Source organism: Anolis carolinensis, chromosome 3 (assembly GCF_035594765.1).
Source record: "Anolis carolinensis isolate JA03-04 chromosome 3, rAnoCar3.1.pri, whole genome shotgun sequence".
Classification (NCBI taxonomy): Eukaryota; Metazoa; Chordata; class Lepidosauria; order Squamata; family Dactyloidae; genus Anolis; species Anolis carolinensis.
Window position 1 is genome coordinate 15,746,481 of NC_085843.1, and position 12,659 is coordinate 15,759,139.

At 49.9% G+C, this 12,659-nt stretch overlaps 1 protein-coding gene and 1 long non-coding RNA gene across 6 annotated transcripts in view; both read right to left on the minus strand.

The window, feature by feature from the left end:
- Positions 1-12,659, minus strand: part of grm5 (glutamate metabotropic receptor 5) — a 1,174,932-nt gene that overhangs the window by 992,080 nt on the left and 170,193 nt on the right. The window lies entirely within an intron of this gene.
- The window catches only part of LOC134297977 (uncharacterized), a 56,881-nt gene that overhangs the window by 12,450 nt on the left and 31,772 nt on the right, over positions 1-12,659 (minus strand). The window lies entirely within an intron of this gene.

A 12,659-nucleotide genomic window follows, 5' to 3' on the forward strand; every position in this document is an offset into this window, starting at 1 on the left:
CCAGAATTAGACCTTTCAGGAAAGGTCAGAATTAGTCCAAAAAAGCAATGTCCAATAAGAAATATTAAGGTCCAAAGTTGTAATCCAATAACCGAAACACTCACTTTGCCAAGCAAAGTGAGGGGAGATGACAAGGTCCTTTAGTCCATGAAACTTGAGCGAGGCTAGGAAATAACTTGATACTTGAAACAAGGCTTGAACGTGGAACAAGGTAACTAAGAACAAGAACAAGGTCCGTGGAATAACTTGATAAATCCGTGGAACAAGGCAAGGATTAATCCTGGGAAACAAGGCAAAGTCCGTAGATAAACAAAGGCTGGGAAGCAAGGCGAAGGCTGGATAGCAAGGCAAGGCTTGAACAGGAGCGAGGCTTGAACCGGAGCGCGCTGTCCAGACACAACTCGCTCCGTAGGCTGACGAATTGACTCCGCGAAGTTACTACGCGGGTAAAACACCTAAATAGAGTCTAGCTTCCCGCCGAAGCAGTTCTCTGGGAATCAGAACCGAAAGCTAACTCTGAGACCAGATGTGAGACTCCCCAAAGATTCTCACGAGAAGCAGTCTTAATTGGCCACATTCTTAGCTGCAATCCTCGCACTCCTGCGCGAAGCTGAATCCAAACTTCTCTGTTGTTTACAAAACTCCCGGCGCAAGAATACGGGAGAAGTAGGCTCTGTGTTATGATTGAGCCTCATGGCTCTGTTACTGACAGACGTGGGCGTAAGACTCCTCGAGAGTCAGATACTCTCGAGGAGCGAGAGAGAAAAAGACTGCGAGACATATTTGCAGCACCATCTGACGAGGAGTCTTTCGAAGGGTTTACGGAGAGAATGGAGGAGGGGCTGGTCAGCTCAGAGGAGGATGAGATGGATTGGACTCGGGTAAGGGAGGAAGTGGGTGCCACTGGCCATGATGGGACAGAAGATGAATGGGGACCTTCAGGATTAGACCCATGGTTTAGCTGGAGGGATGGGACGGGATCCACAGCTGGAGATGCTGTTGGGCGTAGTCAGAGGTGTTCCAGCTCTGACGAGGAAAGTGATGAGGAAACGCCCGGGTTAAGGAGGACAGCTGACAGTGATGAAGATTTGTAACTGGCATAAAATGGGGCTTGGGAGCAATTGCAAATTGCGTTGGGCAAGGTAATCTGGGCAAACGCTTGGGATCCGTGTGTGTGTGGGACGCTTCCCTGAAGACTTGTGTGCTTTCCTGTGCTGTGACGTAAGTTGATTGGAATCCAGGGTCAGACGGCGGGAGGGATTGTGTGGGCATTTGTTTGTGCAAACCTGTGCTTACTCTTATTAGCTTGACCTTCCGTCGTCTTCTTGACGGACGCCATCTCCTGCTTTGAGAACTCGGACTGAACTGACCACGGCTTGTCTTCCCCCCTTCTTGGACTTGGAAAAACTACAAACGTCTGCTTCTGGCTTTGATCTACGGAACGGAACTGGTCTACTCAACTGCTACAATCCTTGGCTGATTTACTCGTGTTGGAGATCCTGTCTGCTGTGTGTGTGGGGGAGCGACGCAAGTTACTCTAAGCACAGTGTTGGCAGCAGAGAGGAATCTGCTGCCAATTAGTTGCATTCTTTGTATCTTTTGTTCCTTGGCTTTCGTTTCGTTTATACCCAGGCTGACGCAAGCAGTTTGTTTTTACCCGGATTAAACTCCGGTTTAATCCGGTTTATCTTTTGAACATTTACTTTTGCCCCTTTTTGCTCCTAAAGGCAAAAACTGCCTGGCCCTTGTGTTTTACGGGCATTTTTGAGTTCTGTAATCTAATAAACTCTGTTACTTTGAATCTTGTGGCGTTCTGTCCTTGACAGATTGCCCAACGCCCATAAAAAGTTTATTGCAGCAATAAACCCGTCAGGAAGACGATGGATGAGTTAAGGGCCAAAGTAGACCAATTGCAAACGGCTTTTACCGTTAGCCAAACAGCTCAGGCTGTGAAAGGACATGTTTTGACTCCTGAACGTTTTGACGGAACCAGGTGCAAGTTGCCAACCTTTTTGGCACAAGTGGAGCTTTATTTTTCTCAGCTCAGTGCTCATGCTTTTCCTACAGACACTAGCAAGGTGGCCTTTATTTTGAGTTTGTTGACCGGTCCCGCAGGACAATGGGCCACTAATTTAATTTTGGGAAATGACCCAGTCAAGGACAATTTGAATAATTTCAAAAAGTTGTTAACTGATACTTTTGGGGATCCTCTCCGCACGGAGAACGCTGGGTGGGCTCTGTATCGGTTGAAACAGGGAAAGGGGACTGTTTTGGATTACTTAAATAAGTTTAACCTGTATCGCCACCAGCTGGATTGGGGGGAAAATGCATTCATGCTTTTATTTACTGCCGGGTTAAGTGATATGCTCCAGGATGAATTAGCACGCTTGGAGCCGGCTGAAAGCTGGGACGCCTTAGTAGCTAAGGTGCTGCGTTTAGACGCAAGGTTCGAGGCTCGTAAACACTCAAAAGCAATGTGTGCGCCACCCATGCATGTAACCAGGGCACCTGTGGTGATGGGGGAAGAGCCCATGGAGCTTGGGGTCTTTAAAAAGCTGTCTACAGAGGAAAAGAGCCGTAGGAGGCAGCTGGGCTTGTGTTTGTACTGTGGGAATGCTGGGCATTTTGCCAAAAATTGTAATGTGAAACCTTCCCAGCTTTCGGGAAAAGGCCAGCCCTAGTGCGACGTGAGTCCAACGCACTAGGGCTCCTCAAGCAGTCAACTGAGGGGAGGAAGCATGTTTTCGTACCCATTACATTATCTGTTGGGGGAAGGGAACTTGTTTCTACTTTGGCACTGCTGGACTCAGGGGCTACGGTCTCCTATGTAGATATTGAGTTTGCTAAGAAGCATGGCATTCCTAGAGTGCGCAAGGCATGCGACGTGTGGGTGGAAGGAGCAGATGGGAGACTGCTGGAGACTGGGGTGGTTAACCATGAAACCTCAGCAGTAACGTGGGAGGTGCAGGGAGTAACGGGAACGTTTGTGTGGGATATTACGAGCTTGCCTAGATATGATGTGATCCTGGGGATGGATTGGCTAGCTGTAGTAAACCCACAAGTAGATTGGGCAACACGTAAAGTGATCTTAAAGAGGCAGGATTGTTGCACTCTAAATGTTACTCATTCTGATATGGAGGGAGTGCCTGCTGAGTATGGGGAGTTCTCTGATGTATTTTGTAAAAGAGAAGCGGACAAATTACCACCGCACAGGCCATATGATTGCGCCATCAAGTTGGCAGAAGGTGCGAAACTGCCAGCAGGGAGGCTGTATGCCTTGACTGTACCGGAAAGGCAAGCTTTGCGGGAGTTTCTAGATGAAAATTTAGCCAAGGGGTTTATTCGCCCATCTAGTTCTCCAACTGCGGCACCAGTATTCTTTGTAGCCAAAAAGACTGGGGAACTTAGGCTGGTCTGTGACTATCGGATCCTAAACAAATACACCATTCGGGATAGGTACCCGCTCCCTTTAATCTCGGAACTGTTATCAAGGGTGCAAGGGGCTAAGGTCTTTACCAAGCTTGACCTGCGGGGGGCCTATAACTTAATCCGTATACGGGAAGGGGATGAATGGAAGACGGCATTTAACACGTGTTTCGGATGCCACGAGTTCCGAGTCATGCCTTTTGGGCTTTGTAATGCTCCTGCGGTATTCCAGAGGTTCATGAACGATGTGTTCAGGGACCTAATTGACCAATTTTTAGTGATTTATTTGGATGATATCTTGATTTTTTCTAAGGACGAGAAAGAACATCGTCAACATGTCAAGCAGGTTCTGCACCGACTGCGGGCTAATGGGCTTTTCGCCAAGGCTTCCAAGTGCGTCTTTCATGTGCCTGAAGTGGAGTTCCTAGGTCATGTAGTGTCAGGTAGGGAACTTAAAATGGACCCACATAAGGTTGACGCCGTCAACTCATGGCAGGAGCTGAAGACTAAGAAGGATGTACAAAGGTTCTTGGGTTTCGCTAATTACTACCGGGAGTTTATTCCGAATTTTGCAAAGCTCACGGTACCTTTGACGCAGCTTCTGCGCAAGAAACAGCCATTTGTGTGGGGGCGGGAAGCTCACGAGGCGTTTCTACAACTAAAGTCTAGTTTTCAATCGGACAACATACTAACCCATCCTGATGTTGACAGACCGTTCGTGGTAGAAGCGGACGCTTCTAGCTACGCGTTGGGGGCTGTATTGTCTCAGAAGGATTCCTCAGGGACCTTGCGTCCCTGTGGATTTTACTCGCGACAACTAACACCCTTCGAGCAGAACTATACCATATGGGAGAAGGAGTTGTTGGCGATTAAGGTGGCGTTTGAGGTGTGGCGGCACTGGCTTGAAGGGGCACGGCACCAGATCGTGGTCAGATCTGATCACAAGAACTTAGAGCACTTGCAAACAGCAAAGAAGTTAAACCAGCGTCAAATCCGCTGGGCTTTGTTTTTCTCCAGGTTTAACTTCAAGGTGCAGTTCGTGGAGGGGAAGGCAAACTTGCGGGCCGATGCTTTATCCCGCAAGCCGGAATTTAAGACCAATGAGCAGGTAGTATGTCAGACCATCTTGCCTACTGCCTCTCTGTGTGTTGTAGATAATGAGCTTGGGTTACATGACCAGATCCTTGAGGCTCAGAAGGATGATGTGTGGACTCAGGAGCAACTGATGCTGCTCTCTGCAGGTAACCGTACCATACTGCCGCATCTCCAGGATCAAGACGGGGTATTGGTGCGTAGGGGGCAGGTTTACGTACCAGTAGGGACCCTCAGGTTGGAGGTGATTAGAGCCCACCATGACGAACCCATGGCTGGGCACTTTGGCAGGTTCAAGACCGTACAGCTTATCACCAGGAGCTACTGGTGGCCAAAGATGCGGCAAGACATTCTGCGCTTTTGTGACAGCTGCGCCGTTTGTCAGCAGAGTAAGACGCCTGTTGGGCGCCCTAGAGGGTTGTTATCGTCTTTACCTGTTCCGGAGAGGCCATGGCAAATCATTTCCATGGATTTTATTTCAGATTTGCCTAAGTCTGGGGGTTATACTTGTATTTGGGTGGTGGTGGATTTATTTAGTAAACTGGCTCATTTTATTCCTTGTTCAACCATTCCGGCGGCCCCTACGTTGGCCTTACTATTTACAAAGCACATCTATCGTTTGCACGGAGCACCCGAGGTGATTATTTCAGATAGGGCTCCGCAATTTGTGTCACGCTTTTGGAAACACTTCCATGAGTGTTTGGGGACTAAGTTAAACGTGTCTTCAGCTTTCCATCCGCAAACGGATGGACAGTCGGAACGGGTTAATGGGCTCTTAGAGCAGTATCTGCGTTGTTTTTGTTTAGATCAACCCACGGCTTGGGTAAAGTGGTTACCGGTGGCGGAATTTGCTTACAACAATGCGGTGCACACGTCTAGTCAGCATACGCCATTTGAGCTAACTTATGGTTTTCACCCACGGGGAGGTGTGGCGCCGTCGACCAATGTGGTCTCTTCGGACCCTGTGTACCGCTCTTCGGAAATGGCTGCATTGCATGATGTTGCCCGTCGCTTACTGTTGGAAGCTAAGGCAACGCAGAAGACTCAGGCTGACCGCCACAGGCAGGCAGGGGAGGAGTTGGAAGAAGGGGATTTGGTGTGGTTATCTTCCAAACATATTAAACAGGCTGGGGGAAAGTTTGCGCCTCGGTATTTGGGTCCCTTTCCTATCGTTAAAAAGATTTCTTCTGTTGCGTTTCGTTTGCGTTTACCGTCTAGTTTAAAGGTCCATCCAGTCTTTCATCGTTCACTGTTGAAACTTGATACCTCTAGTCGTCGTGGTGCTATAGCGGAGGGTATCACTGCCACTTCTCCGCCATCGGGGGAGGAGGCCTTTGTGAGAGGGGATAGTGTTATGATTGAGCCTCATGGCTCTGTTACTGACAGACGTGGGCGTAAGACTCCTCGAGAGTCAGATACTCTCGAGGAGCGAGAGAGAAAAAGACTGCGAGACATATTTGCAGCACCATCTGACGAGGAGTCTTTCGAAGGGTTTACGGGGAGAATGGAGGAGGGGCTGGTCAGCTCAGAGGAGGATGAGATGGATTGGACTCGGGTAAGGGAGGAAGTGGGTGCCACTGGCCATGATGGGACAGAAGATGAATGGGGACCTTCAGGATTAGACCCATGGTTTAGCTGGAGGGATGGGACGGGATCCACAGCTGGAGATGCTGTTGGGCGTAGTCAGAGGTGTTCCAGCTCTGACGAGGAAAGTGATGAGGAAACGCCCGGGTTAAGGAGGACAGCTGACAGTGATGAAGATTTGTAACTGGCATAAAATGGGGCTTGGGAGCAATTGCAAATTGCGTTGGGCAAGGTAATCTGGGCAAACGCTTGGGATCCGTGTGTGTGTGGGACGCTTCCCTGAAGACTTGTGTGCTTTCCTGTGCTGTGACGTAAGTTGATTGGAATCCAGGGTCAGACGGCGGGAGGGATTGTGTGGGCATTTGTTTGTGCAAACCTGTGCTTACTCTTATTAGCTTGACCTTCCGTCGTCTTCTTGACGGACGCCATCTCCTGCTTTGAGAACTCGGACTGAACTGACCACGGCTTGTCTTCCCCCCTTCTTGGACTTGGAAAAACTACAAACGTCTGCTTCTGGCTTTGATCTACGGAACGGAACTGGTCTACTCAACTGCTACAATCCTTGGCTGATTTACTCGTGTTGGAGATCCTGTCTGCTGTGTGTGTGGGGGAGCGACGCAAGTTACTCTAAGCACAGTGTTGGCAGCAGAGAGGAATCTGCTGCCAATTAGTTGCATTCTTTGTATCTTTTGTTCCTTGGCTTTCGTTTCGTTTATACCCAGGCTGACGCAAGCAGTTTGTTTTTACCCGGATTAAACTCCGGTTTAATCCGGTTTATCTTTTGAACATTTACTTTTGCCCCTTTTTGCTCCTAAAGGCAAAAACTGCCTGGCCCTTGTGTTTTACGGGCATTTTTGAGTTCTGTAATCTAATAAACTCTGTTACTTTGAATCTTGTGGCGTTCTGTCCTTGACACTCTGGGCTTGTTTGACATACTTCTGGGAGACAACTTTCTTGCAGGTGCAAGGTTCCCAGATCTGCCTGGGAAAGATCTGGCTGAGAGGAATCCAGTTCAGACTGGGAAGGTAAAAAACCCAAGTTTTCATCTTCATCAGGAATTACAATGTCCTGAGCAGGACTACAAGGCCCATGGGTCATCACACTATCCCCCTCCTCAAGGCCCCTCCCAAACTGGGGCCCTCTCCCCGAGGCGCGAGGTCGCGGTTTGGTGGGATAGGTCTGATGAAAGCGACGGGTTAGATCAGGGGCATGGACTGTGGAGGCGTCTTCCCAAGAGCGTTCCTCAGGGCCAAAACCCACCCAGTCAATGAGATATTGTAGGCGGCGGCGGTGAAAGCGAGAATCCAAAATGTCCTCAACCTCGAACTCCTCCTCCCCATTCATCAAAACAGGAGGGGGGGCCGGTTGGTCTGTATCAGGTCGCACACCATCCGCCGGAAGGAGCAGGGAACGGTGAAACACTGGGTGAATGCGCATTGAACGCGGAAGTTGGAGTTTGAAAGTCACGGGGTTTAATTGCGCCACCACTGGATAGGGACCAATGAAACGGGCATCTAACTTCCGGCAAGGGCGGTGGGAGGGCAGAAAGCGAGTGGACAGGAAAACCCGATCTCCTACCTTGATTTCAGGGCCCGGCTGGCGATGTTTGTCAGCGTGGCGTTTATAGTCCTCCTTGGCTTGGTCCAGTTGCTGGAGCAAAAGTTGTTGCACCGCTGTGAGTTCCTGCAGCCAATCCTCTGCTGCGGGAACCTCTGAAGTTTCAATGACAGGGGGAAAGAAACGTGGATGGAAGCCGTAGTTTGCAAAGAACGGCGTTTCTTTTGTAGAAGCTTGAACTCCATTGTTGTAGGCAAACTCAGACAGTGGTAACAGAGAAGCCCAATTGTCCTGTTGATAGTTTACATAACAGCGAAGATACTGCTCCAAAGTGGCATTGGTGCGCTCCGTTTGCCCATCTGTTTGGGGATGATGAGCTGAAGATAAGCGAGAGTCTATGCCCAATAGTTTTTGTAGTGCCTTCCAAAAACGAGAGGTGAATTGAGATCCACGGTCTGTGACTAAACTCTTGGGCAATCCATGTAGTCTGAAGACATGTTGAAGAAATAGATCCGCAGTTTCCTTGGCCGTGGGGAGGCCTTCGCAGGGAATGAAATGGGCTAACTTGGTGAATAGGTCCACCACCACTAAGATCGTGGTGAATCCACAGGAAGGTGGTAGGTCAGTGATGAAATCCGCGGAAATTATTTCCCATGGGCGAGATGGGGTAGGAAGGGGGTGTAAAAGCCCTGAGGGCTTCTCCCTTCGTATCTTGGAGCGCTGGCATACTGGGCAGGTGTTGACATATTTTTCCACATCCTTGCGGATCTTGGGCCACCAAAAATCCCTTAGGATCAAATGCATAGTTTTAAATAGTCCGAAGTGTCCTGCTGGTTTGCAGTCATGACACAGACGAAGCGCTTTTTCTCTGCCCGGTCCGGGTGGGATATAGACATGATTTCTATAGCAGAGCAGCCCATCTTTAAGCGAAAAGGGAAAATGCAGACCTTGGCGAAGTTGGTCCTGCGCCCAGGCATCTGCTTGCTGACTAGCCCTGATTTCTTGAGCACAGATGGGTCCTGGAGTAGGGGAAGTTGAACCAATGGGAATGGATTTGGTGTTCCCCACCGTGAGCGTGGCAAAGTTCTCAGGTTGTAGCAGTTGGGATTCAAAGGTCTCCTTGCGTCCTGCAGCGTATTCCGGTTTACGTGACAGGGCGTCTGCTTGCTTGGTTTGGGCTGGGGTCACATAATGGATCTGGAAGTTGAAACGTTCAAAGAATAAAGCCCAACGTTGCTGCCTCTGATTTAGTTTGCGGGCAGTTCTTAGATGTTCTAGATTACGATGATCAGTGTGGACTTCAATGGGAAATTTGGCCCCTTCTAGCCAATGTCTCCAAGTTTCAAAGGCTGCCTTTATGGCCAGTAGTTCTTTTTCCCAAATGGTGTAATTCCTCTCTGGTGTGGTTAGTTGACGAGAATAAAAGGCACAGGGGTGGAGGTGATCTCCCACCGGTTGTAAGAGTACAGCCCCAATTGCCACATCAGAGGCGTCCGCTTGCACCACAAAAGGGGTTCCAGGATTTGGGTGCTGTAGAATTGGCTGGGAGGTGAATAGTTTCTTTAGTTGCTGAAACCCTTTCTCTGCTTGATCAGTCCAGCGGAAAGGCTGCTTTCCACGGATGCAGCTAGTGATGGGGTCGGACCAGCGGGCAAAATCTGGAATGAACTTGCGGTAGTAGTTCGCGAACCCCAAAAAACGCTGCACCTCTTTCTTGTTAGTTGGCGCCCGCCATTCCAATACTGCTGAAACTTTGGCTGGGTCCATGGAAAGCCCTAGAGGCGAGATGCGGTAACCAAGGAAATCTACCTCTTGTAGATCAAAAGCGCATTTTTCCAGCTTGGCATAAAGTCCATGATCCCGCAATCGTTGTAACACCATTTTGACGTGGTTCTCATGTTCTGATTGTGATCTGGAAAACACCAAAAAATCGTCCAGGTAGATTATCAAGAACCTGTCTAGATAGTCCTGAAAAATGTCATTGACAAAATGCTGGAACGTTGCGGGGGCTCCGCATAAACCGAAATTCATAACTCGGGACTCAAATAATCCGAATTTGGTCTGGAAGGCGGTCTTCCACTCGTCCCCTTCCCTGATGCGAACTAAGTTGTAAGCCCCCCGAAGATCCAGCTTGGTGTAAACCTTGGCTCCTCGAAGCCGATCCAGTAGATCCGAGATTAAAGGCAGGGGATAGCTGTTCCGCTTGGTGATATTGTTCAATGCTCTGTAGTCCACCACCAAGCGTAGTTCCCCTGACTTCTTCTTCACAAACATCACTGGGGAGGCGGCTGGGGATTGAGAGGGTCTGATGAACCCCTTGCGAAGGTTTGTCTCTAGGAATTCCCTGAGAGCTTCTTGCTCTGGCTCAGTCAGGGAGTAGAGATGCCCTCGCGGGATCGGGGCCCCCTCCACCAAGTCAATGGCACAGTCATAAGGTCTATGTGGGGGTAATTTTTCGGCTTCTTTCTCATTGAATACATCCCAATACTCGGAGTACTTCTTTGGCAAGGTGATGATGGGCTCGGTGTCTGTGGCATGGCATACCTTGGCTACGAGGCAATGGTTTTGGCAGTACGGTGAAGCAAACTGCAGTTCTCTGTTGGACCAGGAGATGTTAGGGTCGTGGAGAGTCAGCCATGGAATTCCCAAAATCACAGGGAAATGGGGAACCTCGGTAACAAAGAAGGAAATCTCTTCCATATGTTCCCTTATCCACATCCTGGTGGGTTCCGACCACTGACTTACGGGGCCCGTCTTGAGAGGACGGCCGTCTATGGCTTGCACCACACGGGCATTCTTGAAATCATGATATTGTAATCCCAGAGAGTCGGCATACTCTCTATCGATGAAATTGTTGGTAGCTCCAGAGTCTATCATGGCGTGGATCATGACGGGTCCCCTTTTTGCTGACCATAATGTGACCACGAGAAGGAACAGGACCCCGGTTGGCGGCTCTTGGATGGATTTTTTGACCGGGTTGGCGAGCCCCTCTACACCCGGTCGTTGGCTTCCCCCGCCGGCTGTGTGCCAGTCGGCTCAGACGCCTTCGTCTCCGTGGAGGACGCCGCCGCAAGACGGGCGGCAGGCTTCCCTTTGGCTGGGCACTCTCTGGCGAAGTGGCCCCCGTTCCCGCAGTACCAGCAGAGGTTTAAGCGTTGACGACGGGCCTTCTCGGCGGCATCTAGTCTGGGACGCACATTGCCCAACTGCATCGGCACCTCCTCGCCTCCTCTGGGGTATGGGGTTGGCGGTGGGGGTCTCCACACCGGACGTGGCTGAACGCTGGCGGGAGCGGGGGGTTTTGCCCCGGCTCTACTGCCCTGGCCTCGAACCCACTGTTTCCTGTTGGCAATCATGACTTCAGCCCGTAAACATTGATCAATGAGTGCCTCGAGGGTCTGGGGAGGATCCACCTTGGAGATTTCTTCCAGCATTTCAATGTTGAGACCCTCCCGGAATTGTCCCCTGAGGGCTACATCGTTCCAGCCGGTGTTGTGGGCCAGCACTCGGAACTCGGCTATATACTGAGACATAGGTCTGTCTCCTTGGAAAAGGCGACGGAGTTTGTGACCGGCTGCCTCCAAATTGTCCTCGATTCCCCAAGTCTCCTTGAGGTGGTCCAAGAAGTGTTGCGCTGATCTTAGGTGTGGAGAGGCTTGGTCGAACAGTGCCGTCGCCCAGCTGGCCGCTGGCCCGTCTAGAAGACTGTAAACCCATGCCACTTTGATGTCTTCTTGGGGAAACTCGGCAGCACGGGCCTCCAGATAAGCTTGACATTGGCGACGGAAGACATGAACCTTAGAAGCTTCTCCAGTAAACTTGGTTGGCAACGCCATGGCCGGAAGACGAACTCCGCGTTCCTTCAAACCCCTTATTTCTCCATCCTGTGCATTGAGCTTATCACGGATTCGGTCCACCTCTTCCTTGTCGATGGTGTAGGTAATCGGCTGGCCGCTCGGCCCAGGTACGACTCCGGTAGACATTCTGGCCGAGGTTAATTGGTGCTTAGGGTTGGCGGAGTCAAACTGTCACGACCCAGGCTGCAGAGCACCAATAACCATACACAGAGGCCAGAATCTATCTAATATCTTTATTGTAGGAATATATAAAGTTAATAAAAGCAAGTGTAGAAAATAGTCCAGAATTAGACCTTTCAGGAAAGGTCAGAATTAGTCCAAAAAAGCAATGTCCAATAAGAAATATTAAGGTCCAAAGTTGTAATCCAATAACCGAAACACTCACTTTGCCAAGCAAAGTGAGGGGAGATGACAAGGTCCTTTAGTCCATGAAACTTGAGCGAGGCTAGGAAATAACTTGATACTTGAAACAAGGCTTGAACGTGGAACAAGGTAACTAAGAACAAGAACAAGGTCCGTGGAATAACTTGATAAATCCGTGGAACAAGGCAAGGATTAATCCTGGGAAACAAGGCAAAGTCCGTAGATAAACAAAGGCTGGGAAGCAAGGCGAAGGCTGGATAGCAAGGCAAGGCTTGAACAGGAGCGAGGCTTGAACCGGAGCGCGCTGTCCAGACACAACTCGCTCCGTAGGCTGACGAATTGACTCCGCGAAGTTACTACGCGGGTAAAACACCTAAATAGAGTCTAGCTTCCCGCCGAAGCAGTTCTCTGGGAATCAGAACCGAAAGCTAACTCTGAGACCAGATGTGAGACTCCCCAAAGATTCTCACGAGAAGCAGTCTTAATTGGCCACATTCTTAGCTGCAATCCTCGCACTCCTGCGCGAAGCTGAATCCAAACTTCTCTGTTGTTTACAAAACTCCCGGCGCAAGAATACGGGAGAAGTAGGCTCTGGGCTTGTTTGACATACTTCTGGGAGACAACTTTCTTGCAGGTGCAAGGTTCCCAGATCTGCCTGGGAAAGATCTGGCTGAGAGGAATCCAGTTCAGACTGGGAAGGTAAAAAACCCAAGTTTTCATCTTCATCAGGAATTACAATGTCCTGAGCAGGACTACAAGGCCCATGGGTCATCACACCAC